Consider the following 25,005-nt stretch of genomic DNA (forward strand, 5'->3'; position numbering starts at 1 on the left):
AGGAAAGAGGGATTGGTACTGGTGGCAGAACATAAAAGCAGCAGAATAACATATCAAAATATTTTGTTATCTCTGGGTTTCTTAAATAGCCTGGCTCTGATTCACATGGGTCAACGGATTGAAGCTGTGGGGTAAACCAGGCACCCTTCCTCTCCCCACTCCCCTACTTACGCAGCTTGCCATTACAACCCCCGAGGCAAGAATAACAGAATGGCTCCTAAAGCAGCACCACGTTTCCCATAGCTACCTGTTTACCTTCATACAGCAAACTGCACAGCACGGCAGCTCAGGAGCTGCTCTAGGAGATGGTGAATCATCCCTTCCATGGCAACGGCAAGCCACGGCAGAGCGGCAGGTTCGCCAGCTGAGGAGAGCACCCACGTCAGTCACCTGACTACAATCCTCCGCTGCCTCTGTGCTAGAGATTTCAGGAGAACAGGTTTATGGCGACGACTGCAACAATTGCCACTGAGCACTATTTGTATTTAAAATTGTAATTCCATCCCTCTGTTAAGTCTGAGAGTAACACACCTCCTAGAGTCACAGCAGTCCTTTTTAAAAGATGAACTTTCTGATAATTTGAAAGTAAATCCTTTCTTTAACTATAAAATTAATTTAAAAAATGGCAGATCTAATGGATTCTTCGTCACTTGACTGCATGTTTGTCTAAAAGATATGCCCTAGCTTGAAAAGAAATTAATTCAGGAAGTCCTGTGGCCTTTGTTTTGCAGGAAGTCAGACGAGATGAAAATGGTAGTCCCTTCTGGCCACCTCTACCAGTTTTTTTTTTCTATGTTTTTTACCAGCAAAATTATACTAATGCTTTTAATTTTATGTGCAGTTCAAATATTCTGAAATCTCATGCATAGCCTACATTTGAAAAAGTTTGGTTGTATTTAAGCAAAATTCTTAATGTTAATGATTATGATTATATAGACTATGGTCAAAATGGTGACCTGTGGTAACATCATATGACAAAAAGCAGGAAATTAAAACTCACCAAATAAAAAAAAATCTGCATTCATAAGCACAAAAAAATATATATTTTTTGATGCTGTTGCTTGGCATGCAAGGTTGTTTGGTTTTCTTAAAAATGCATGTGTTACTTTTAACACACTGGGATTTCTTTTAAGGTTTAATATTAATCACTGCAATGCTTAGTTTTGAGATCACTGCAACATTTACATAATCTACCTTATTCTTAATGATATTTTATTCTCAACATCTCCTTCCATTTTACACAGCTTCATCTTTTTAACTGGAAAATTCAGGTTTAAGGAGAGCACAAAAATTGGCCTGACAACATGATCTAATGAACCACAAAACAGTCTTCGAGGAGAAAAAGTAGCAGGAAGTTCCCTCATACAAGGTATTAAAAATAGACTGCACCAAGTACTGTAATGTGTGCAGTAATTATGCAATGATTTTTCAGTGATATGCATTAGGAAATATTCTTGCTATATATTTTTTTCCTTATAACACCCAATTTACTTCTTTGAAGTTTGGAAGCTCTTCATATGGATACTTCTAAGAAGTCTAAAATTATAATGTTTATTTGAATAACCTATCAATTAGCAAGCCACATAATGACACCATCTAATCGTACAATTGAAGTATTTGAATGTAATATACCATTTTTCTAATAGTACAATATGAAACATATGATGGAATCCAATTTTTTCCCCTAAATTTTAGGCTTGATTTATTTCTGATAATGTAATAATTTTCCATTGGCGGCATCAAAAGAGAGAAATCAGTTTGGGAATATATCTTAAAGAATGAGAATAGTAATCATTTTGGATTACTGAGAAGTGTTTCAAACATGTTTCAAAAGGTTTACTTGTTATTCAATGCCTTTTATAAATGGAGGCATGTCGAAGGAATTGAGAGGATTCAGAAGACTTATAGCCAGCTTCTACCATGTTGAAGAAACTAAACAGTAAATTATTTTGAAGACCACCTTCCTCAGACTTTCCCTTAGAGATTGAGGCGCTTTCTCAGAGATCTAGCCTGAGGTTCTCTGCAGCATAGTTTGAGAACATAATAAAGGAGACCAAAGAAAAGAGTTTAAGAAAGTCTAACTTTTGGATTTGAATAGTTCTATTGTTTCCTTGGATTATATAATATTCAGAATGGCAAACGTGCCTATACTGAGAGTATCATAAGATAAGGACAACAATACTTTCTTGTCTGCCCAAAAGCTTGTCCACTTTGTCTCACTTGTCTATAAAAAGACCTCTACCACAACCTCCAGATTTTCATAGCTACAATGAAATTATCATTAAAATTATCAATTTCAATTTATACTTCAAAGACAGCAAGATTTCTTAGTCTAAAGCCCCATACCTCCCTCTCACTGAGGTTAATCGCTACAACACATATGTCCGTACTTCCAAAGTTGCCACATACCAAGATGTGCCTAGCAGTACAGTTACAAGAAATATACGTTACCCACTAATGTCAGTCAAGGAGAATGATAGGAAGTATTATAGTGGGTGAAATTCAGCCCATATTTTGGCTCCTACTAATAAATTTTTCCCAATTTGTGTAATGGAGGTTAAATCCCAGGAGATCCTAAATGGTCACATATACTATTAGACAACTTTTAGTGTTGTCTAGCTTTTATGAGATGTCTTTCAAATATTTTCTCAGCTAAAAATGCTGGAGCACTATGTGTTCCATGCTGTTCTCTGTTCAGAAAAAAGTTATATCCAGTCAAGGCACAATCAAATAAAACATCTGATTTGTCTTCCCATTTTACTGTATTGCAGAATGACAGAATTAAAAACTTGTATTGGATATGTGAAAAACTGTACTACATTAAAAGTATTTCATTTTGGAAAGACACATGAGCAGTAAAAGCAGGAGAAGAAGTTGGCCTCTCGTATAGAACCTGTTTGATAAAACTTTAAGAGACACCTTAACTGGCAGTCTGAAAGAAAATGAAGTAGGACATACTGAACCCATGTTAAAAAAAAATCTGTATTGGAAGAAAAAGTAATGACGTGAGCATCAGATCTGAGATAAAAGTTCTACTTTTCAGAATGACCAACAAAATTTTTTAAGGAAACTGAGGTATCTCTAAGGCCATAAAATGAAAGAAAATTGATTAAAAGCATCAACAAATTAATTTGCTTCCAGATACTGTTATTCAAATATATTGCTGTAGATTGAGTGTCTAAAAAGTAATTTATGGGTAAGTCAATACTTATTTTTCTATACTGATACATATGTAAAGTTCAATTTGCTTATAAGGGGAGGAAAACTGTCCATTTCAGGCACAGTGTTCAATAATGCTCCAAATCACAGCAGACTTTATCCATTTTGAGGAAAAGACATTTTAGAGCAAATAGAGAATTATAAAGTCTTGCCTCTCTAACTTCTCTGCAAGCAATGATTCTCTCAGCCACTTGTGATTATTTCTGTTTTTTATTAGATACATTTGCTTACTTTTCATATGAGATTTGCTGCCACTGAATTTGACATTTGGGGTCAACGTTTCAAATGTATTTGTAAATGAAATGTTGTATTTTTGCTGGATTTGAAACCTGGAATCTTCTCTGTCCCTAAACAAACATGGGAAACCTTCTTTCCATATTCAAAGCAGAAAATATTTCCCTATTTTTCCATAATCCATTGTTATTTTGCTTGCACTTTTCCTTTTGTCCACATACCCGTATTCTCTTTGTTAAAGTTGCTGATAAATCTAAACAAAAAAGTCATCTTATTATAAACTGGGCAAATTTGATATTATCTTTGAAAAACAGTAAGCCACACCTGCATCAACTTTTCAGAAAGGCAAAGATTGTCCTGTAGCACTTAAAGCTATACTTCTATGGTGGAAAAGAAATTCTGAACTTTACAGTTTGATGATTATGCACAACAAAAGAATACACAGTACCATCAGAGCTCAGGACAATTAACAGGATGTATTTAGAATATTTTTAATATGCTAATCTTTTCTTTTGCTTGAAGCAGCATTCCCCCTTCAGAGGAAGAGAAATCATGCTGAGACAACTCACTACTGCAAATTAATGGTATGGTCTATTTCTCAAGCATTTAATTTAGTCACAGTAACCTGTTTAACTTAGACAAGTTGTCAGAGAGTGACATAAAGAAGAAATGAAGTTCTAATTTTAAAGGGATGAGAGGAAACGGATGGCATTATTGTTTTTGCCCAAGTAAGACTCTTCAAAACAGGGCAAGGGAAAATTCAGTGACTTAGCCTCACCAAAGTTCATGGTACTTCAGACCTTTTGAAAATACTGACAGAGAAGAGCTATGGACTAGAATAGAAGACTGAGGAAAAAAGTCAGACTTCATATTGCAAAAGCATACGAAGAAAATTTAACATTTTATATACAATAGATAAGCCTGAAATTTGGAACATAAGTTCTTAGACAATAGTATCAATTTTTCACTGCTTTGAGAACTGTTTGGGCTAGGAATAGGGACAGTTACACCTGCTTAAATCAGAAGCATCTACTTGCAAGCCAGCTGTCACTATCTGCATGATTATTGACTATTTGTACAGGTAACAGTCTAACAGTTGCTACATTAGGTCCCTATTACTTCCAAGTCAGTGGGGCTGGATTTAATCTTTTACAGCTATTTTTTGTAGCTCTGGCATGCTAGGAAGTACTTCCAGGTACGCACCTCTTGTCTGAGTGCACTCTTGTTATGTGGGCCTCTGTGATTAAGCAATCCCAGATCCTTAAATCATTGCCTCCAGCTTTCCCAGCCTGCTGTTTCTTGTCATTTTCTCATGTTCCTTCAGATTTTTTTTCATAGTTGTATGCATTTCAGCTTTCTCTTTGGGAACACAAAGGTGTAATACTTTTTAGTGAAATACATCACATCTTTCTGGAGCAAACAAAGACTTAAGGCCAATGGATAATGGATCTGGCATAATGTCACTCTCTCAAGGAATCTCTCCCTGACCGAACTCTGTTTCACTGGGAATATTTATCGTTCAGGAAGCAACACTTAAATTTTTTCTCACCATAAAAGAATGTGTTCACATCCTGTGGTTGAAAGGTGGTGTATCATCCCCCAAAAACTCTTCCATTAGTCTGATTACTATATATAAAGATCTATCATCCTTCCCAAGAAGAAGGCAGGCATAAGCAAATACTTCTAAAAGGTAAACTACTCTTTCAGAAGAGGACACAGACTTTTCAGTTATGGGGATTAGAAGACTAATAGACAGATACATATTTGGAATGGATAAAATACTTTGCTCAGTAAACTGAAAATAGGCAGTTCCCATTGTTAGCATGTCCTAGGGATAACTTATTTTCAGAGAACCACCTCTCATAATTTTAGATTCCAGAAAAATATGTCTCCCAGAAGCTCAGGGATTCCTTTTACTAAACTGACCGCGAAGAAAATAAAATATCTGTTTTATTCTGACCCTAGTCTCTTCGTTTTCTGTCTCCCCTCTTATCCTGTCTGAGAAGCCAGTACCATCAGCGACATTCACTCTGCAGGCTCTGTGCTCCCTGCCAGCTTGCCTGGCCTGCACACGGTGTGCATTAGGACAGGAGGAAAGCTCCTTGCAGGGACTCGACACAAACTCATTCTAAGCATTTACTCAAAAATACTAATGTAACTCTTCATACAAGATACTCATTCATTTATTAGGAGCAAATACAGCAGAGAACTAATGCTGCACTTTTTTTATTATTCAAACCTGCTGCTAACAATGAAGAAGATGATGTCATTCCCTGGATGTGACAAAGGACTAATATTATATGCAGTAAAAACAATGAGTCAACAGTTTCTATGCCCCTGAGGTCAAAGCATTCAACAGTTTTGGAAGTAGACTGTTCTCTTTGTACACAGAGCTTGTAGCTGTATATTAATACAAAATGTGTAAAATCAAGATATAATTAAAGTAGAAAGCACATTTTTTGATTTTTAATTCAAGTTTAAAAAGTTTTAAAAGCAAGCTAAAAGGCCAATTGAAATATTTTATAAAATAAACTAAATCACACTAATTTTACCCAAATATGTTAAGTATAATGTTGCAAAACATTTTTTTTCAAAAATGCTTTATCTATATTAAGTTATCATTTGTATGATCTTGAAAGGCACTTGGCAAACACAATTTCCAGTAACATTAATAAGAACTGTGAGTATTAATGCAGTAACTGAATAATATGAAATGTTTTGGAGATATTTTGTAATGGTCTGAAAGATAAGAAAGACCTTTAACATGGAAATGTGTTTTGAGAGACAACGGAAAGCAAGGAGTCTAACAACCAAAGTTTCTTTTTTGTTTCCCAGATTTTCTGGAACACACAGGGTATGGACCAAATCCTGGCCATCTTTAACCACAAATGCATCTTGCTCAGTCTCATGCAAGAAATGCCTAACATTGATATTGCTCTTTTCATCATTAAATCTAAAATCATCATGGAGGATTGTTATCCTTCGCATGAGGACAGCTAAACTGAAGCATAGAAAAGTGACAGCTCAAGGTCATTTAAAAGTCAAGAGAATTTGGAATAGAACCCAGATTTCTCAATCCCAGTCCAGCACTCTGCCCACTAAGCTTTATTGCCTCTCTGAGTATCTGTTCAATTCAGTTGCTTTTCAAATCTAGATATAATTTAACAACTTTTAGAAGTTTTAAGTTCGTCATGCTGTTGCCTATAATAAGTTTACTTTGCAGAAAAATACACTTAGGATCAAATGCAAGGGAATCTTAGGCCAATTGCAGCCTCCATTCCTCCATCTTTGCAGACCAAATGCAGTGATAAGAAAGCAAACTGGTTTATACTTAGATGAGCTTCTATGTAGGAAGAAATAACATTTTGTCTGCAATGATGCTTGACGACAGTATTTTGAAAGAAAACTAGTCTTTGGAATAAACAGGATTCAGCGTCCTGACAAATGATTGAAATTAGACCTTAGAGCCTGAATCCCTAGAGATTTCTTCCGGCAAACTGACAAAGTGCTAAACAAAGTTTTCTCAGTTTAGCTGACCACTTTATTGTGTCACCTAAAATAACTGTTTGCAAATACATTCAGACAAAATTTGTATAGTAGATCCCAGGCCCAAGTCATTATTTAGCCAAAAGAGGGAAAAGTGTAGTGTTAGGCTGGTTGTTCACTATTCTTACAGCCTTACTAAAGAAGTAAATGCAAAGGGTATGACACAATGGGATCTTTAAAAGTCTGTGACTTCTAATGCTTGAGAATCTCTTCTCTTTTAGATATTTAACCCATATGTAAAGGCCTAAAGATATCTAAGGTGTTTTAGAATTAGGTCATACCACTCAGGCAAGATGAGGGAGCTTTTGAATTATCTAGTAGTCATAATCATTCTGAGGCTCAGGATGTATCCTTGTAAGCTACAGAACTCATAAGATTTTAATAACAAGAACTCTTATTAGTGGACTTCACTTAACACATACATTTCTACTAAAAATTCAAGGACAAGTTGCTCTCATAAATACAAATAAAATTAGACACACATGAGACAAGGCAAAATGAAGAGCATAAAATAACTTACTTATGTCTGAAGCATAACTTTGTTATTGTAAACTGTTATAAACTGTTATTTTAAGATTGGACCCTATTGTGATCCACTGAAGTAAATCACATTTTTGCCACTGATTACAATAGGAGACATATTTGTCCAGTTGTAATGTCACGAAACAGAATTTCCTCTGGATACCTCTAGCTAATTACAAATTGTATTTCATGCAGTGTTTGGAATTTGCATTTACATTGTAATCAATCCACCATAATGATGATTGAGAAAGGACACAATGATTCTGATATCATGTAAAAGAGTGATGAAATACACTTCCCATGTGAAATCAGAGAGATAGACATGATTTTTTTTTCCTAAGGTTGTGAGATTGCATGCAACATCTCTTACTGCTTTAATAAAAGCCAAAAGCTGAAGGTAGTAACTCACACATACTGCAGTCATGTTAGGTTTGCTGTTCAACAGAATACATATATTTGTTTCTTTCCCATGACTCACACAAATAAAAATATATTTATTTATATTAAAAGTAGTATTATTGGTCAGTTAACTATTTAATAAGCAGATTAATCAAAGAAAAAATAAACATAATGGCTCATGTACTAGTGTGTTCCAAGTAGGGATCTTTATCTGACCTTTGCTTTTAAAGCCCTGATCCCAGCAACAGACTTAAAAAAACTTGCATAACATTAAGTATTCTAAGTACTTTTGAAGCTGTTTCTTTGTTAACCAGGATACTACAAGTTTAAACCAAGGACAGGGATTCCAGTTCGGGAAAACACTGAATACCATGTTTAAAATTAAACACATCTTCAAATTATCTGGTAAATCAAAGCTTACATTAGTAGATAAAATACAGTATTATAATGAAACCACAACAAAAGCAAAGGCATATTAATTTAGAGGCATCGGTCACCTTATTTTTTCAAAATTTTGCTAATATGAGATTTGACAAAACTAAAACTAAAGCTTTATTCAATGTTAGTTTTGACTGTCAACACAAAACATTCAGGTCAGTAGCATTTATAAATTTATAATTACAAATGCATCCTTAATGTTAAATAACATAGATGGAAAATAATAAAACAAACTTTTTACAAAACCTTGAAACAACTTATCAGTCTATCAGGCTATTTTGTGTATGTGTGTATCACATCATCATTCGATATGCCAACAGGCCAATCCCTGACTGCATGTTGCAGTGTCTATTTAGAACCTCACCCATAACATAATCAGTTTACACAATACAGCCTGATACTATTGATCTGAAACTCAAAGCATTACAATCAGGAAAAATATTAAATAACATCAACTATAATTCTGAATTTACATGGCGATACAATTTACATCACCCAGTATGGATATACATTTACAGTTCTTGGATTTAATAATTTGATTCAGAGTTCTATTGTTACTTTTTTCATTTATTAATACAGGCAAGAGCCTTTCATAACAGTAAAGAAAAAAAACCTGCTTAGCTGGAAGGTCTTTTGAGAGGACATCATATACTCTCCTCTAATTATGCCATAAAGACTTTTTCTTGCTTTCTCTCTTCCCAGTAAGTTTCTGTTTTTGAGAGAACAAGCAGGGTAACTTTATATCAATTTTTATCTATTCTCTCTGGTGAATCAAAGTATGTGGAATATGTTAGTAATGTTTTGTCAGTTAGCCCTGAAAACTCTTTGCTGAAAAGAGGCTGGCATACAAAATCTGATGGATATTCCCTCCCTCTTCTGGAGAAAACCACAACCCCCTTCTGGGAGGGAACTCTCCTTGGAAGACCCTTGATTTGTTCAGTCGTTCTCCCAAGCACATATATATGCCTGAAGCCGACACTGTTAAAGGGAACTGGTGAGGGAGGTTCTGAGCAGGGCCTCATCATATATTATCTCTAGCTGCAGAACTGTGGATGAACCCAAATCCCACATCCTAGGACAAGCAGCAGGAAAGAACACATCTTTTCAAGTCAAGGCTGTTAGTGAAGGCAAAACAGGCTTGGAGCCAATTTGCCGCTGAATTATAACATTAGGCTGGGGACATGGGGTGGAGAACAGGCCTATTCCAGAACCGTAACACAAGATAAGCACGCAGAGGGCGGCTTTAGGTAAATGGGTATGGTGGACTTTCTTTCTGAGATGAAGAAATAGGACAAGATTTTAGATGGGACACAGGACCTGAAGACCTACACAGCCTGTCCTACTTACCATTTTGCTAAACATCCATCTCTTTCAGATTTGGAGACATAAAAGCCAGGAGGTAAATTTGAATATAGCTGAGTCTTCACGAAAAAAAGTGAGATTTATGTCATTAACTTCCTTATAATAGATTGCTTGTCTAAATTTGAACTAAGCCTTTTATGGTCAATGATGTGTCATAAAGCAACAAAGATTCTTCCTGGGCCAGGGGGGTATTGTGTATTCGTCATGACAAGCCCTAGTTATTGCTTGTCTCTCTTTCACTTGGTGCTGTTTCTGTAAAGATGCCAAACAATTCCATAATGCTTGTCCTTAAATGTGTTCACTGTTAACCCCTAATTTTCTTTCTAAATACATATACATACACATATATACACACACACACATATATATATATCTATCAGTAAGATGAAATTATTCATCCCTCGCAGCCTTCTACATAGCTATGGTTTTATATCATTCTCCTTGACAGACCTGGGTACTGTGGGTTTGGTGCCACTGTGATAAGCTATGCTGATCTTTCCTGTGTTTTCGGATGAAAATGTACTGTCTCCTTCCTGACCTTAGTTTACAGTCCACACTTATAAAAAACATTTTTAAAGTGACTAAGAATAGAAGATGGGATTTATGTGGATTTATTACTAAATGCTGGTTATAAGCCCTCCCATAATTAGCCAGCTTTTTCCTAAAAATCTTGCTAAGGAAATTAGGAAATTGTGGTTTTGCTCTTGCAAATGCCATAGTATGTATTTTTTAACAAGAATAAAATATTGCTTTTTAAACAAGAGTGGATGTTATCACTTCAAATGTGCTTATATGTATTTCCTGTGCTTAGATATAGCCTAGTAATAATAATACCACAATTACCAGAATGTATAATCTATAATACAGTCCTCTGTAAATCAACATGTAGCTGAATGAGTTACACACATCCTGTAGGATACCACTGACATTCTAAATTGTTTCCTGTTAACACTGTGCATCTGTAGTATGATTGCTGAACTGTGCTCAGTGTGACTCCTAACTTACCATGCTGAAAATTACCATTCTATAAATATTAAATGGGATATAAATATATAGATACAAATCTAAAGCATAGTTTATTTGCGATTGCCTGAATGGGAAACCAGAAAATTCCTGACCCTGAGAAGAAATAGTTTTGGTGTTTTAAAAATACTTATGGGATGTTTAGTATGAATGCAAAATCATTGCAAACACATAAAATGCAAGCACAAGGGATTTAAATTTGGTTGTTGAATTACTGATATAATGCATACCTGGGTTTTAGATGCAGTAGAAATCTGTATCTATAATCTCAGACGTTCTACCATTTCCTTTAGAATAGAGTATCTTTTCTTCTCTATGTATGCATCTACAGGTCAAGACCTGAAAAACAATCATTTTCAAAACTAATTTTATATAGTCAGATAGGAAAAGCAACATATAAACTAAAACAGAAATATGTCAATATAACTGCAACATACATTGCTGTCATACCCAGAACAATTTTACAGGAATCCTTTGACAGAGTGTCACTGTCATTTGGACTAACTAAATCAGAAATTAAATCTAGCTAACCTGTTCAGTGAATTTGCACATTTAGTAAGTTCTCCAGTTCTGACTTTCCCAGACAGATGTTAAAACCAAACCAATACAAAGTTTTAAGATACTGAAAACTACTGTAAAGTATAACTAAAACTGTGATCCTTTAAAAGGGGTCTGTGTCATTTGATACCTTTTAGAACTAGTCTTACTAAATCTGTAATTCTCATTCTGCTTTACAGTTGAGAGACAGACTGTCACTCATGGGTATATATCATTTTCACTGAGTTATACAAGCTACCAGAATTTTAGTATATTTAAAACCAACAGTATAGCAATTTAGAGAAAATATATTACGTGAAAAGAGTTATCTTTCTCTTTCTGATACACTTATACCATACCAAAACACAATTCTAACAATAATAGTGCCAATCAATGCAAAACTGTTCTTGTCTGAAAAGTATTTTTTAAATATCGTTTTCAAGTAGTCCCCTTTGTACTTCAGCTCTTCTGGGACATGTTGAGTCTGCTATAAAACAAAGAAGCCATTCAGATCTACCACAAAGTACTTGCAGGATAAGGTTTTATTGTCTTTTCTGCATGGGCCAGTTGATTCCTATGGTCATTTTATGTTTATTGATATTCTTTTTTACTTTCTCTGGTCTGATCTTGTGTAGGAAGATGCTTAGAAACCTGATCGCCTCCACTAAAGACAGTTTGGGATGGCTGCCCTTTTAACAATGGTTGAATAAAAAAAGACTACTACTAAATTTTGCCTGCATATACTAATCCAGCTGTTCTCATACTATGTCCCTCCCTAAGAAGTTAATACCCGTTTAGGACTAATAGTTATCTGTTCATTAACACGTGATAGGATAAGGGGGAGCCTGGCTACCCTTGGCTATAAAAAACATGGAAAATTTGGATATGATGTGGGATAGACACACTAGGGTGACTGCACGGAATCTGAATCAGCCAGCGCTAAGGAAGAGTTGTACTGCTTTTCTGGATTCAAGCTGACTCCTACGGTACTGCTTAAGTGCCAGAAAAAATATACTTCCTTATGCTCTTGATTAGGCGATGATTTACTAATTTGGGTACAGTGATGGATTTGAGCTGTCCCTGCTCACTGTGGAGCTGTGCACCTGGTACTGAGTCCTCTGAAAACATGCAATACAGGGAAAAATAGTGAAGAGGCACTGGAGACTGTGCAGAGACCAGGCTGTATCTGATGAGGTTGACAAAGGGCCAAAACTAGCAAATCTGTCTTCCTTCCTGTTGACTCTGCATGCAGCACTCCAGTGCCTTTGCACTGCAGTTCCCTGGCTCCCAGCTCCAAGCATGCCATGCTGAGACCCCGGACAGGTAATACACATTTGCCCTGCATACACATGCCTAAACAGCTCTGCACAAACAGTGCTACATCGCTCCTGTGCTTAAGCTAGGCCTAGAAGCAATACAGCCACATCTGCAGGGCACTGTGTTTGCACTAATAACCCTGCTGGAGAATATGAATTCTGCTGGTCTTAATCTCTCTGAATCTATTTCTTCACTCCTCATTATCTTGTCTACTTAACCCTGAGCTGTCTCTTCATTTTTGTACACAGTTTCCAACAGTTACAGATACACAGGTGTCTCTCCTACTCAGACAGGAGATAGACTCATCCTTGCTTATGATCTAGTAAGTATGAGTGATTTAAAAAGAAACTTCCAAATCTGCAATGCCATCTGAAATGCAGATGAGACTATGGTTACAAAATATCTATCCATTCTTTAATGATACACATACTTCAGTCAGTTATAAAGAGCAGGTAGAATTATCAAATTATATTTGTCTTATTTACTGCTAACTTTTTAGCTGTGGCACCACCTTGTGGACATTACTAAATGAAATAAAAAGTTGAAAAGCAACCAAAATGGAGCAGTCATTTTGGAAACAATGAATTAACATTCATACAGATTTGATAAATCTGAGTAAAATAGCTAAATTACAAATCTAATTCCTAAAAATCAGTTATTAAATGAAGTGCACAATAAATATTGTCTTCAGTGTACTCAGTTGTCTGCTCTGCAGTTTTCACCAACTCTTCTGAGCATCAGCCAAGAAGAGTGGTAGCCCTCAAAACTATTTTTGTTGCTTCTTGATTGATTAACTAGCAGTGTTTGAACCCTAGCTCTATTATTGCTGTGTAAACAGGCCTTACTTGTGCGAGTATCCCAAGCAACAGGACATTCAAAATCAGAACCATAATACTGAAGACATGGAGAAAACCTTAGGTCCTACTCTGTAGATGTAAACTTGACAGTGAGAGTAGTGTCCAAGCCACACTCGGCAGAAAAATAATCTCTGACGGAGACGAATTTGTGGACTTTTTTAACGCCTGCTTGCTTAAAAACAAAAAAGCAGATTAAACTAATGGATCCCCTTGTGTTGGCCATTAGATCTCCAGAAATTACCTCTATCACTTGAGATAACAGAGTGTTACTGTTACCAGTGCTTTTTCTGCTGTATGGGCAAATCAGTAAAGCAGAGAGGTGCTAGAGTTTTAAACAAAATGAGAGTCTAAATTCTGGGTAGCATGCCATCATCCTGTGTAGGCCTGTATGAAAAAAAATTTGGAAGCATAATATTGAATTGTATTCAATGGTGTATAATATCGTGTAATATTGTACTGATTTTTTTCCTATTCCTGTCTCTTTTAGAAGTGACTGCATACAACTCTTTATTTACGTAAAATATAGTTGGTGGAGGGGGAGATGACAATTTGAACAAAGTTCCTCCTCGTCTGGATTGTCAACTGACTCTGCCTTTGGATCTCACGTGAATAAAACCCAGCTGGGTAAGAGCAGCTTGTATGTCTTTAGCATAGTATTGGGGTGCAGACCCCTCATTTCATGCCTCTTCTTCAAATACGATTTTAGTAGTATATGAATGCTGTTCTAGATGGCTCACCCACCTGGGCATTTCTATTTCTAGTTTAACTCTTTGACAAATAAATAACTACTAAAGCGAGGTGCACAAACTCTGCAAAGGAGGTTTTCCTTTGGAATACAGGCAGTTGCATGACAAACATAATAGCATCGCTCAATTTTCCCCACTCCTTGGAGCTTTTTTTTTGAGAGTTTGCTCAATAGCCTTCAGCTGAGAAAACATCTTTTAAGTAGTGGCTTCAGTCAAAATATTTTTCTTTGCTAGACTATATTGCTTCTTAAAATAAGTCTGCAGAAGTTTCTCCCTTCTCACTTCTGGATTTTTGCTGGTAGCCCCAATGGCTGTTCAACAATTGTCCGTTGCCTTCATGCCCTGTTTCTGACTAAAACGGACCACTACAGCAAAAAAATCTCACTAAATTAATGAAATGAATAAATACACCCAGCCAACAAACCCTCACGGGGATGCTTGCCTGACAGCCAGGGCAACCTGCAGCAGCAGTGGTCTAGCCTGTGAGAAACGCAGGCCAAACCACTCCTGGGAAAAAACAAGCATAAAAAACCTCAGGCTGACTAAAACTATATACAAAATGCCACGGAGGACCAACCCGCGCGGGGCGAGGCGGGCATCAACCCACTAGCTCGGGCCAGGGGCTCTTTGCTGCTTCCTCAAGCAGCGGCCGACGTGAAATGGAGGGGGGCGATGAGGCCGTTAACGGCCGCAGGCGGACGCTCGCACGCGCTCCCTGAGGGGAGAGACGAGGGCGCCTGCGGCGGCAGCCGCCGAGCGTTGGAAATCAGCCCTCCCGCTCACTCGCTGCGGGGAGGGAGGTAAGAGCACCTGGGGAAACGCCCTGCCGCCGCTGAGGGACGCTCGAGGCCCCTGCGGGCACGGAGCGCCGGGTTTCCCCGCTGACCCTCCTCCCCCCTCACAGGAGTTTTCCGCCCAAAACGCACCGTGGCCGCCACGACGCCCGGGGCTAGGGCGGGGCGCTGCCATGAGGCGCCGAGCCGCGAAGCCGACGGGCCGCGCTCCCCCCCGCCGCCATTTTGCTGCCGCTGGCCGCAGGGCGGCGCCCCGCCGCGGGCTTCGCCACCTGTCATGGCGGGCGGCCAGCGACGCCGAGGCCCCGCGGCTGTGGCGACGAGGCGTATCGCAGCCCGGCTGTCTGTCTGCCCGGTGGGGCTGCGGCTCCGGGAGGGCGGGAGTCGGTGGGGTACCAGCCTGTGGCCATCGCCAGAGGCCAGGTGCTGTCATGGGTGGTGAGGGCGGCCTGGCGAGGCTGTGGGGCAGCTGGCTGAAGACTTTCCTGGTGCTGCTGCCAAGCTGGCTTAGTGGAGATCCCATGTTGCATCAACATGGTGGCAGTTTGGTGAGTGGAAGGGATGGGTGGTGCTCATGGCAGGGGCTTGGCAGTGAAGGAGGAAGAGGTGATGCTGGTTTTCACCTAGTGTGGGGGAGGAGGTGTGAGGTGCAGCTGGATGTTTTAACCCCATGTTCCTTGTTTCCATGACCAGCCTGTGCCCCTTGGTGAGAAGGGAGAGGCCCTGCATTTTGCAAGGGTGGGACCCTTCCCCATCTGCCCATGGGCACCTCATCCCCCTGCAGCACACAGGAGCTGGAGAGAGACCGCAGGGCTTTTTCCTCTCAGCATCAGGAGGAGAAAAGGAGGGTTTTCACCTAAAAACCTGCTAGGTAGAAGATGATGCTAACTCCCCAGCTCTCAGTTGAAAGGCGGTGTTCCCTTTCACGGCCACTAGGTCCAGCAGGTGTGATGTGGCAGTGTCCTTACCCACTTCGAAGGTAGCTGGTTTGGTAAGGTCACCAACCCCGTGTGTAATGTGAGTCGTGACCACGGCCCATTCAGCAGTCGCTGACACCGCCATTAAATTCAAGCAGAAAGGAGCTTATGACTCAGACATGTCACACACTTACAAAGCTGAGGTCTCTAAGCATTGGTGCAGAGATAATAAAAATAAACCACTGGAGTTTATTAGTAGGTAAGGAAATGAGAACTTCTGTGGAACAGATGAGATTGACCAACCTGAACTAGACTGCAAAGAAAACTGATCAGTAGTGGTATGGCATGTAAAATATGAATAGTGCAGGCATAAAAATAGGTGTTTTGAGATCATGTACCATTACTAGATCAGTTACAGTAATTCTGAATTCTGTAGTAACAGAAATTGCAGCGACCTGAAGAAAAGATTGATATTACGGGAAACATTTTGGAGAAGTCATAGGTACTAAAAGGAATAAAAAATATATCTTTCAAAAAAGAAACTATAGATATCTATACATCAATAGGAGAAACTTAAATATAAAACAGATCTGCTAAAATTCCTGGAATTCCAGCCAGTGGAATGCTGGTATGGAATTGTCCCGGTATAATTGGCCTTCTAAAAAACCAGAATTACAGAAATCCATACAATCCTGTTTGGTCATTTAAATGCAATTGCTAGTACCGGTTTTCAGCAAGGAAACAACTACTTGATAATTATTGAGAATGGTATCTATGTGGGCAGCTATCGGTGGAGGAAAGAACAAGAGGATACAAGATCCCATGCCAAAAGTAGAATGGAGGAGAACTTAGAAAAAGCATTCCTGACTGAGGCAGTTTTTATATTATTAGTATGCTGTATGTGGACACTATGGAAAGCCAGTAACATAATAAAAAACAAATTTAACAAGATGAGATAAAATTAATATCTTTCACGAGGCAAAAATTATAATGTGTTGTAGTAGTCTTAGAAGACATTCAAATTAGAAAGAATGTGCTATTTTAGGAACACAGCTGGAATGTAAATTCAGAGATATACCTGAGGAGGGGAAGTGCCTATTTACTACATTTGCATTTTGTATTTCAGAATCCAGTCCTGGTGAACAGGGAGTGAAACAGTGTGTCATCAGAGCCATATTTGGTACAGAGCTCTATGTTACTGCAGCTGTGCTTCTTCTGGAAGAAAAGGACAAAAAGAAGCAGAATAGTATTCAGAAGAGAAACTGAGGGAGAGAGAAAATGAAGTTCCATTTTCAAAATGGCAAAAATAAGATGTAAGAAATCCTTACGGTAAGTTGGCTTCAGGCATTAGACACCAATTTCCTAGTAGCCCATATTAATTTAGCCACTGAAGCATATACAGAGGAATCTGGTATAATCTAGAATTGTGTTTTATTCATTTATTTTTATCTTATGCAATATTTTTCAAATTGATGAAGAATTTGACACTTTGATTTGCTAGAATAAAACTTTTCATTTTCAGTTTGCCTAACATTTAAAATGGCCTTATGAATCTGACAGATCTGACGTGCTTTTACTTCTCTGTGGGGGATAATGAATGAAAAAGCGGTATTGCTGACACCATTATGATTTTCTGCAACAGAAGACAAGTCTGGAAGTTCCCACAGCTACAAGACTCATTTTGGGAACGGGCAGTCAGGGAGGCAAATTCATCTGCAATGGAGTTTGCAGATCTTACCCAGGCGTTGTCGGTAACTGGTTCTTGGGGATGTTGCTCACATGGATTCCACAACATACATTCTTCCCTTTTCCTACAGTTAAGTATCTTTGGTAAAGGAAGTAAAAGAACATTGTTCTCGCCCACTGCTTCATAATCTTAGAGGAAGAGGGACGAAGCAAAGAGCTAACGCATTGGCATGGTCTCTGAAGACTCTGTTGGCTGAAAATAATCTGCTTCATGTGTATTGAACCAAGAAAGAAACCTATATGGACAAGAAAATTCAGTGTCACAATTCAGAGTCAAAATTCAGAGTAAACTCTTTGTTAAACAGTTGTTTTTATAATTTTTATAATAATGTTCAGTGTTAAGGAAGTTACCAGCTGAAAAATGAAGATTGAAGTGGATTAGAGGAATGGGGTTAAATAGCTAAAGCAGCTTTAGAAGTAGTCCATTCCATAATAATATAACCCTGAAACAGATTATAGGGAAAGATCAGAATATACCTCAAGATATATTTTTTAAAAGTTAGTTTATCGCAATGTCCTGTCATGCAATTGAGTATACAGTTAGGTATAAAGTCTATATTATAAAACACTGGAAAACCATCTCTATGTAACAGAGCTAAAAATACACAGGGACAGTTGGGCCAAAAGAACTTTGGAATTAACCAAAGAAAGTCTGAGCAGAAAATAACATGCTTTATAATGGAAATACTTTCATTAATGATGTAAAGTGATAAGATGTCACACTTGTTTGCCTTCCTGACCATATGAAATTTACCATCTGAAACAGAATAGTCTGAACACAGGGGATGCTGTTACATACAATTATTTTCACATTGAAGTTTTAAACTTTTTTGTTTATGTAGATACTTTGAACCATTTATCCTCCATTCTAGCAGCAGGCACTACTGCTGTTGGAACTGCTGCCTTTCCTTTGGGAACAGCAATGTTTTACCTGTTTTATCAAAGAACATGGGGTAAAATGTTAATTTTTTTTCCTTTAATATCTCATAAAATTAAGACTTTTTTTAAAAAAGACAATGACGATACAATTTTGACAATACAGATTTTTTAGAATTACTTCTTAGAAAATCAGTTGTTTTATTTTGTTTATTCTTCAATAAGGAAATATTTTCTAAATCTCAAAAAGATGAGGCAACTTATGTTGGTAAAACTTGTCCTTTAGTATCTTTACACAATAAATATTACAGTTTATTTTACTTTTTGTGCTCAGTAATCCCACAGTATAAGTGCATCGTTTGGAAAAACTAAAGGGGTTCTAAACTCTTTGTGAATATCTTTAGAGATTGACTGTTAAGATTATTTTTAATTTAACTTGATTATTTGTCTCTGAAAAAATAAGGCATTTGCTACTCTTTATTCATACTGAGTGTATTCTAGAGAGGACAGACTGGATTTCTCCTTCTGTTTACATACCATCAACATAATTCTGTTTCTTATTCCCATCAGTTACACTAGTACAGACCTATTAATGACACTGGAACTATTCAGATGGAAGTTTTCATCAAGAAAATTGCAGCGGCAGTCACAGGTAAGTAAAACTGGGATGAGTGACATGCAAGAGACTGTGCGAAGTCTAGTGTTATATTGAACTCAGTTTATAAAAATATCTTTTTTCTCATCTTCCTGGGTAGGTGAAAATGTTATTTTGTGACCATCGTATTCAATTCTTTGCTTTGCTTTTAGTAAGGAAGCTAATGAGCTGTGCGATAAAAATAACCTTATGTTTTTATAAAGGTACTTTGTCCAGAGATTTTCTTGAGTTTTTTATTAATCTCTTTCCTGAAAGTCAGCCAAGTAGCATGACACTATATAAAGATATTTAAAATAATTTTCATTGGGTTTCTGCAAGAACTGGTTTCTTACTGAATTAGCATATCAACTGCAAGACCAATTTCCACAGCATCCATGACCTGTGTCACTTTATGTATTACAGAAGCTAGGCAGAACTTTTCTGAAGGGCTGTAACAGTTTGAAATTATTCAGTATAAATCCAGTTATTAAACTGATGTATGTAGAATATGTGCCCCTGAAATTGTGGTGCTAATCTGTATGGTTTAAAGTCAAATTTCTGTATTTTAAATGTCATTTCTCTGCACTTGGACACTACTGGGGACATCCATGCCATCTAAGTTTATGCATGTAGCTGGTGCCTGATACAAGTGGCTGATTTTTCTCTCTTCTCTTTATTATCAGTAAAGAGATAAGGTTCATCAGGCTGTAATTCAAAAAATCTAAATTAGGCTGCTTGCTCTGAATAAGGTTATTGAGTTGTCTCTGTCCATTGACGGTAGAGAGAGACTGGATTTCTGATTTAGGCATCTGTATTATAAGTTTAAAGCTAAGCCAAATGACATACTCATCCAAACAGAACGGTGACAGGTATTAGCAGAAAATGGGATGGAACAGACAGGAACCTTGTAAGGTCTGAGAAAATCTTGGGAGGCAGAGAATGAGCGAGAAAGCACCCAGGACCCCAGGGGTAAGACTAAGGGGTACATAAAGCCCCTTGCATCAGTGAACAATGCAGTCGATGCAGGGAATACGGGAATTGCACGCGGTACCAGGAGTGTAGAGGAGGAGTGAAGGAAGAACAGCGTTCTTGGTGTCAAGAGCAAAGGACAGTGAGAGAATGAGGACACAACCCCTTTTCTGAGGAATGAGTGGGTTCCTAACTCTGGTTCCTGACATAAGGAGTGGAGAAAGCCACCAAATACTAGACATGGAAGTTACACAGGTCCTTCAAACAGAGCAGAATATTAAGATGACATACAGAAGGTTTGTAGGAAGGGAGGGATAAATCCAAGCATCCCCTAGTGCAAATGCAGAATGCATTTGGTCTACAGAACAACAAAGTGCATGACTCTCTAACTATCAAAAGACAAGGTAATATGAAGATATTTAATATTTTTCAGTGATTGAAGGTTGCATAAGCCTCCATGCTCATTAGACATTAGATTTATCTTCCTGTGTTCTTGAGAAATGGGTAATTTGGATCTATGCCAGACTTGAATTGCTATAATAGGCTATAAATTTATGAAAGGGAAACAATAGACATAAAAACTGCTGATAAAAGTGTAAATTTAAACTAATATTGCCTCCATCCCCCAAAAACCCACCCCATGCAGAGACCATTACAGTCAGAGGAGGTATGCTATAAAAGTTGTAAGTCACGGAAAAGTGGTGATAGAAGATGGGAACTTCTAACTACATGTATTTGGCCTTTCTATGTTATTTAAATATGAAGACTTAAAAATCAAATGCTTTATAATCTACATATTTCCTAATTCTGTATGTAATGTTACTCAATTTCTTGTTTTCCGGAATGCTTTTTCTTACAGGCGTTATGAAAGAGAAGGAGGCTCTGCTAATTCTCAACACTACGAGTCAGTTTCTTAGCATTTGCATGATGAAAAACCACTGGTAAATCTTCATATCACTGTTTAGCTCATTCAAATATGTTATCTCTACCTTTCCATAGAAATCTTATGTCTATTAAAAATGGAAGCCATTTTTGAATTTCAGCTTTGCTCTTTTTTGGTGGTGCTATAAGAATAGTTAAAGGCTAAATGTATAAAGTACCATAAAGTATGTCTTCAGTGTAAATCAGTATTTTGATTTTATCTTGCTCAAACTGTGATATTCTTCAACTCCTTGAGAGTGGTATGTGGTTATTACTAAAGTAGTATGTCAAAATACATTGTGGTTTGTTAATATCAGTATTAGTAAGAGAAGAAAACCTGTAACAAACCAACAAGTGAATTCTGTATCATAAAGCACCAAATACTAATTTCTAGAGTAAAGTGTATGGTAAGATATTCCAGAGCAAGGTTAAACTAAAATAGGTTTCCAAATAGAATTGAGACTGTTACTATCTGCATTATTTTCTGGGCTTGATGCAGTCCAGCTGAAGTGAGCATTATGAGTGTTCAATATCATTGATAAAAAGACCCAAATCACATCTGTATTTATATTTTTAAATCAACTATTATTCTGATGAGACATTCAAAATGTTTAGTGGCTCCCATTATATCTTTCTGGGGCATCAGCAGTTAGGTCTTATTTCTGGAGACATTCAAAATATTTAGTGGCTCCCATTATGTCTTTTTGGGGCATCAGCAATTAGGTGTTATTTCTGGAGTTACAGCTTTTGCTTTCTTTAGAAGTCCTATACAGTCAGGTTCCAGTTAACATGTTGAGAAGACATAAGCAAACTGTTTCAAATATTCAGACTCACAGAATCAGGACGTCTTGAAGGGCCCTCTGGAGATTGCCTTGTCCAGTCCACCCCTGCTCAAAGCAGGTTGCCCAGGGCCATGTCCAGTTTGGTTTTGAATGTCTCCAAAGATGCAGGCTCCACGGCCTCACTGGGCAACCTGTTCCAGTGTTGAGTCACCCACACATTTTTTGTTGTTACATTTAAATGGAATCTCCTGTGTTTCAGTTTGTGCCCCTAGTCTCTCATCCTGTCATTGGGCACTGCCGAGAAGAGTTTGGCTCCACCTTCTTTACACCTTCCCATCAGGTATTTCTACACATTGATAAGATCCCCCCACCAACCCTTTTCTTCTCCAGGCTAACTAGTTCCAGCTCTCTCAGCCTCTCATCGTATGAAAGATGCTTCAATCCCTTAAACATCTTAGTAGCCCTTCACTGGACTTGCTCCAGTATGCCCATGTCCTTCTTGCACTAGGGAGGCCAAAACCACAGCACTCCAGCTGTGGTCTCACCAGTGCTGGGAATAATCGCCTCTCTCGACCTGCTGGCAACGTTCTTCCTAATGCAGCCCAAGATGCTGTTGGCCTTCTTTTCCAATATGCATATTTGCAGATACAGCACAATTTTAAGGACATGATTAGTGTTACACTTTCAGGACCCATTGTATGCCAGGGAAGTATAAGCCATATTTTCCTGCTAACACAGCTTTCATGTCAATATCAGGGATGGCATTTATGCTCATTGCATGCTTTTTCCTAAACAAATGGCCTATTAAAAATACTTGGTTAGGCTCAACATGCAATGCCCTGTAAAAACATCTGTGCACTGTGTATTTATAAAGATAATATTGAAAATGTGTAAAAGTAAATCTGTGTCTCTTCATAGGAATGCAGGAATCTTGGAAAAGAAGCAATTCTAAAAGATAGGAATTCTCAATTTCATCATGTTGTTAAAAAAATATAAAAGATGGCAGATTAATTACAGTTATGTTTAATTACCTCACAGATAACCCTTGTAGCAGTAATATCCAGCTCATAAACTTCTACAGTTTCAAAAAGCATTCCATACTGTTTCAGCAGCCAAAAATCCAGTTCTCCCTTATGTATTCTTTCAAACCTTCCACATCCTCTACAGCTGCCACAGTGCAACTGTGGACAATACATTGACAGTACGCAAATTTTCTGTAGGGAAAGGTCCATAGACTTTTCAGTGGGTCTTCAGGCAAGCAATGAGATGTTCTATTAGATTTGTTTGTCTTGGCAAGAAGGAGAACAACCTTGTTCTTGAAAAATCTACATTTAGTTCCTCAACTATAAACAATTTTCATCAGATCTTTCATCTGCAGTATATGTCTTTGGCAAACAATTCTCATTGTTTCTTATTATACATGCCAAATTGTTTCTGTTCTGCATGAGCTATGATGACTTAAAGGACTGAAGTTTCATGTAGCAGAAAGAGTTTTTCCCTCTTAATTCAGTGGTACTCATACTGCCTGGATTGGTCCATGATTTCTTTGCATTTCTCATAGTCTGTTATTGCAGAAAACAGGAACAAACAGGTAAAGCAAAACTTCTGGCCATTAGTGCCATACCAACAGAGCAGTCGATATGCAGTCTAGTTAATGACTTTTTACCTTCTGGAATAAAGTTCAAAGCAGGATGTGAAATAGTCTTTTAAAAATATGCAGAATCAAGGTCCTTTCCATTCCAATTCCTGTTAAAAAGGTCAATAAAGCTATGTCAAAAAGTCCTGGGAAGGCATCTCGACTCTTCAACTGCCATGTCCAAAAGAAAACTGGGAGACAAGCAAAAACCCCAGTATATTCAGGACAATGCTGTAAATCACATTAATGTTAAGAAAAGCAAACACCTTTCATACAGCTCTCACATACCCATGCTGAAGTGAGATTAAAATTTAGATGCTAGGAAGTAGAATAGCTCTTCCTAAAACAACATTAGATTGGCCCAGGTGCTGACAACCTGCACCATTTTTCCTAGATTGATCTTTCAAAGTGCCTCATAACTGCCTCTTAGTCTCAGAGATGTTGAATATCCTTCTTAGTTTTTTCCAATGCAGACCAGATGTTGTATTGTGATAATTTTCTCATGGGCCTTTTCCATTTTGACTCTTCATCAGCTAGGGATCCAAAGAGATATTACTTGAAAAACAGGAACTATAAAAGAGCCAGGAACTTATAAATTAAAACATAAACATTAATTTGTTTTCCAAGATACAGATGTCTTTTGTCAATTCAAGCCTTGATCTCACCATCAGTTAAAGGCAACGGTTGTTCTGTGGAAGCATGCACTGGAAATTAGCCAATGGGTATTAACTTTTGGTTCTGATTGAACTGGGGAAAATTTGAAACAGAAACCCAGAATTAAAAGTTCTGGCAGTAATGGCTGATATCATTTGAAAATGTTCATGATACTAATGAGAAAAAGTATGTTACCCTAAGGAACTGTAGTAGTATTAAGCCTTTCGGAGTGGGGGTCAGAAGAGTTTTAAGTTGTCTTCAGTGATGATAGAGGTCTTTCTTTCCGCTTAATTTCCTGATCTGTTTCTGCCCAGGGACCAAAATTTGTCTCTGGGGAACTGAATCCTATGGTGGTGGCTGCCACAAGGGGTTACTGCAAAGTGGCACCGCCACAGCTCTGGAGAAGAGACAGGGCTGGGAGAGGTAGGGAAACAAGGTAGAGACAGTACAGGTGCAGAGTAGTATAACAGACTGATATCACAGACATGAAAATATGAATAAATAACTGTATATTTAAAGTTACTATTTTGATAAAATGACATAAATATTGTCCTTTAATAGGTTCTATAGCACTATATCCTTACAGAAGTAAATTGGAAAGACAAAACACTGTCCTGTTAATAAAACATGAATTATGGTATGTGTGGTGAGTTTATAAAGAGGTAGAACAAAAGCGTTCTTCACTTTTGATTAAAAGGAAGAATGCACTGGTGGTCTGTAGGGAGCCTAAATTAAAGTGGGAGCAGGGTAAAGAAACAAAAATTTGGGGGTCTATGCCAAGAAGTGCTTGTCTTTTAAAGAGGATAAATCAACCAGCTTCCATATGTGTGGTCAGATTTTGGTTCTCCTGTAAATTTCCTAGCTTCATTATTTTTC

General features: G+C 37.7%; 1 long non-coding RNA gene across 2 annotated transcripts in view; it reads left to right on the forward strand.

Moving 5' to 3' along the window:
- Nucleotides 1–203: 203 nt before the first annotated feature.
- LOC112986567 (uncharacterized) overlaps nucleotides 204–25,005 on the forward strand; it is a 30,450-nt gene continuing 5,648 nt past the window's right edge. The window contains exons 1-6 of one of the 2 annotated variants that reach the window (XR_003260056.2): nucleotides 204–1,369; nucleotides 3,979–4,037; nucleotides 13,942–14,078; nucleotides 17,038–17,240; nucleotides 19,104–19,185; nucleotides 20,996–21,077. This is a non-coding gene — a long non-coding RNA (uncharacterized LOC112986567). Of the gene's footprint in view, nucleotides 1,370–3,978; nucleotides 4,038–12,849; nucleotides 12,920–13,941; nucleotides 14,079–17,037; nucleotides 17,241–19,103; nucleotides 19,186–20,995; nucleotides 21,078–25,005 lie in introns of those variants that run through there. The other variant, XR_010390255.1, reaches the window with a different exon arrangement.

This window comes from Dromaius novaehollandiae, chromosome 8, assembly GCF_036370855.1.
Source record: "Dromaius novaehollandiae isolate bDroNov1 chromosome 8, bDroNov1.hap1, whole genome shotgun sequence".
NCBI lineage: Eukaryota > Metazoa > Chordata > Aves > Casuariiformes > Dromaiidae > Dromaius > Dromaius novaehollandiae.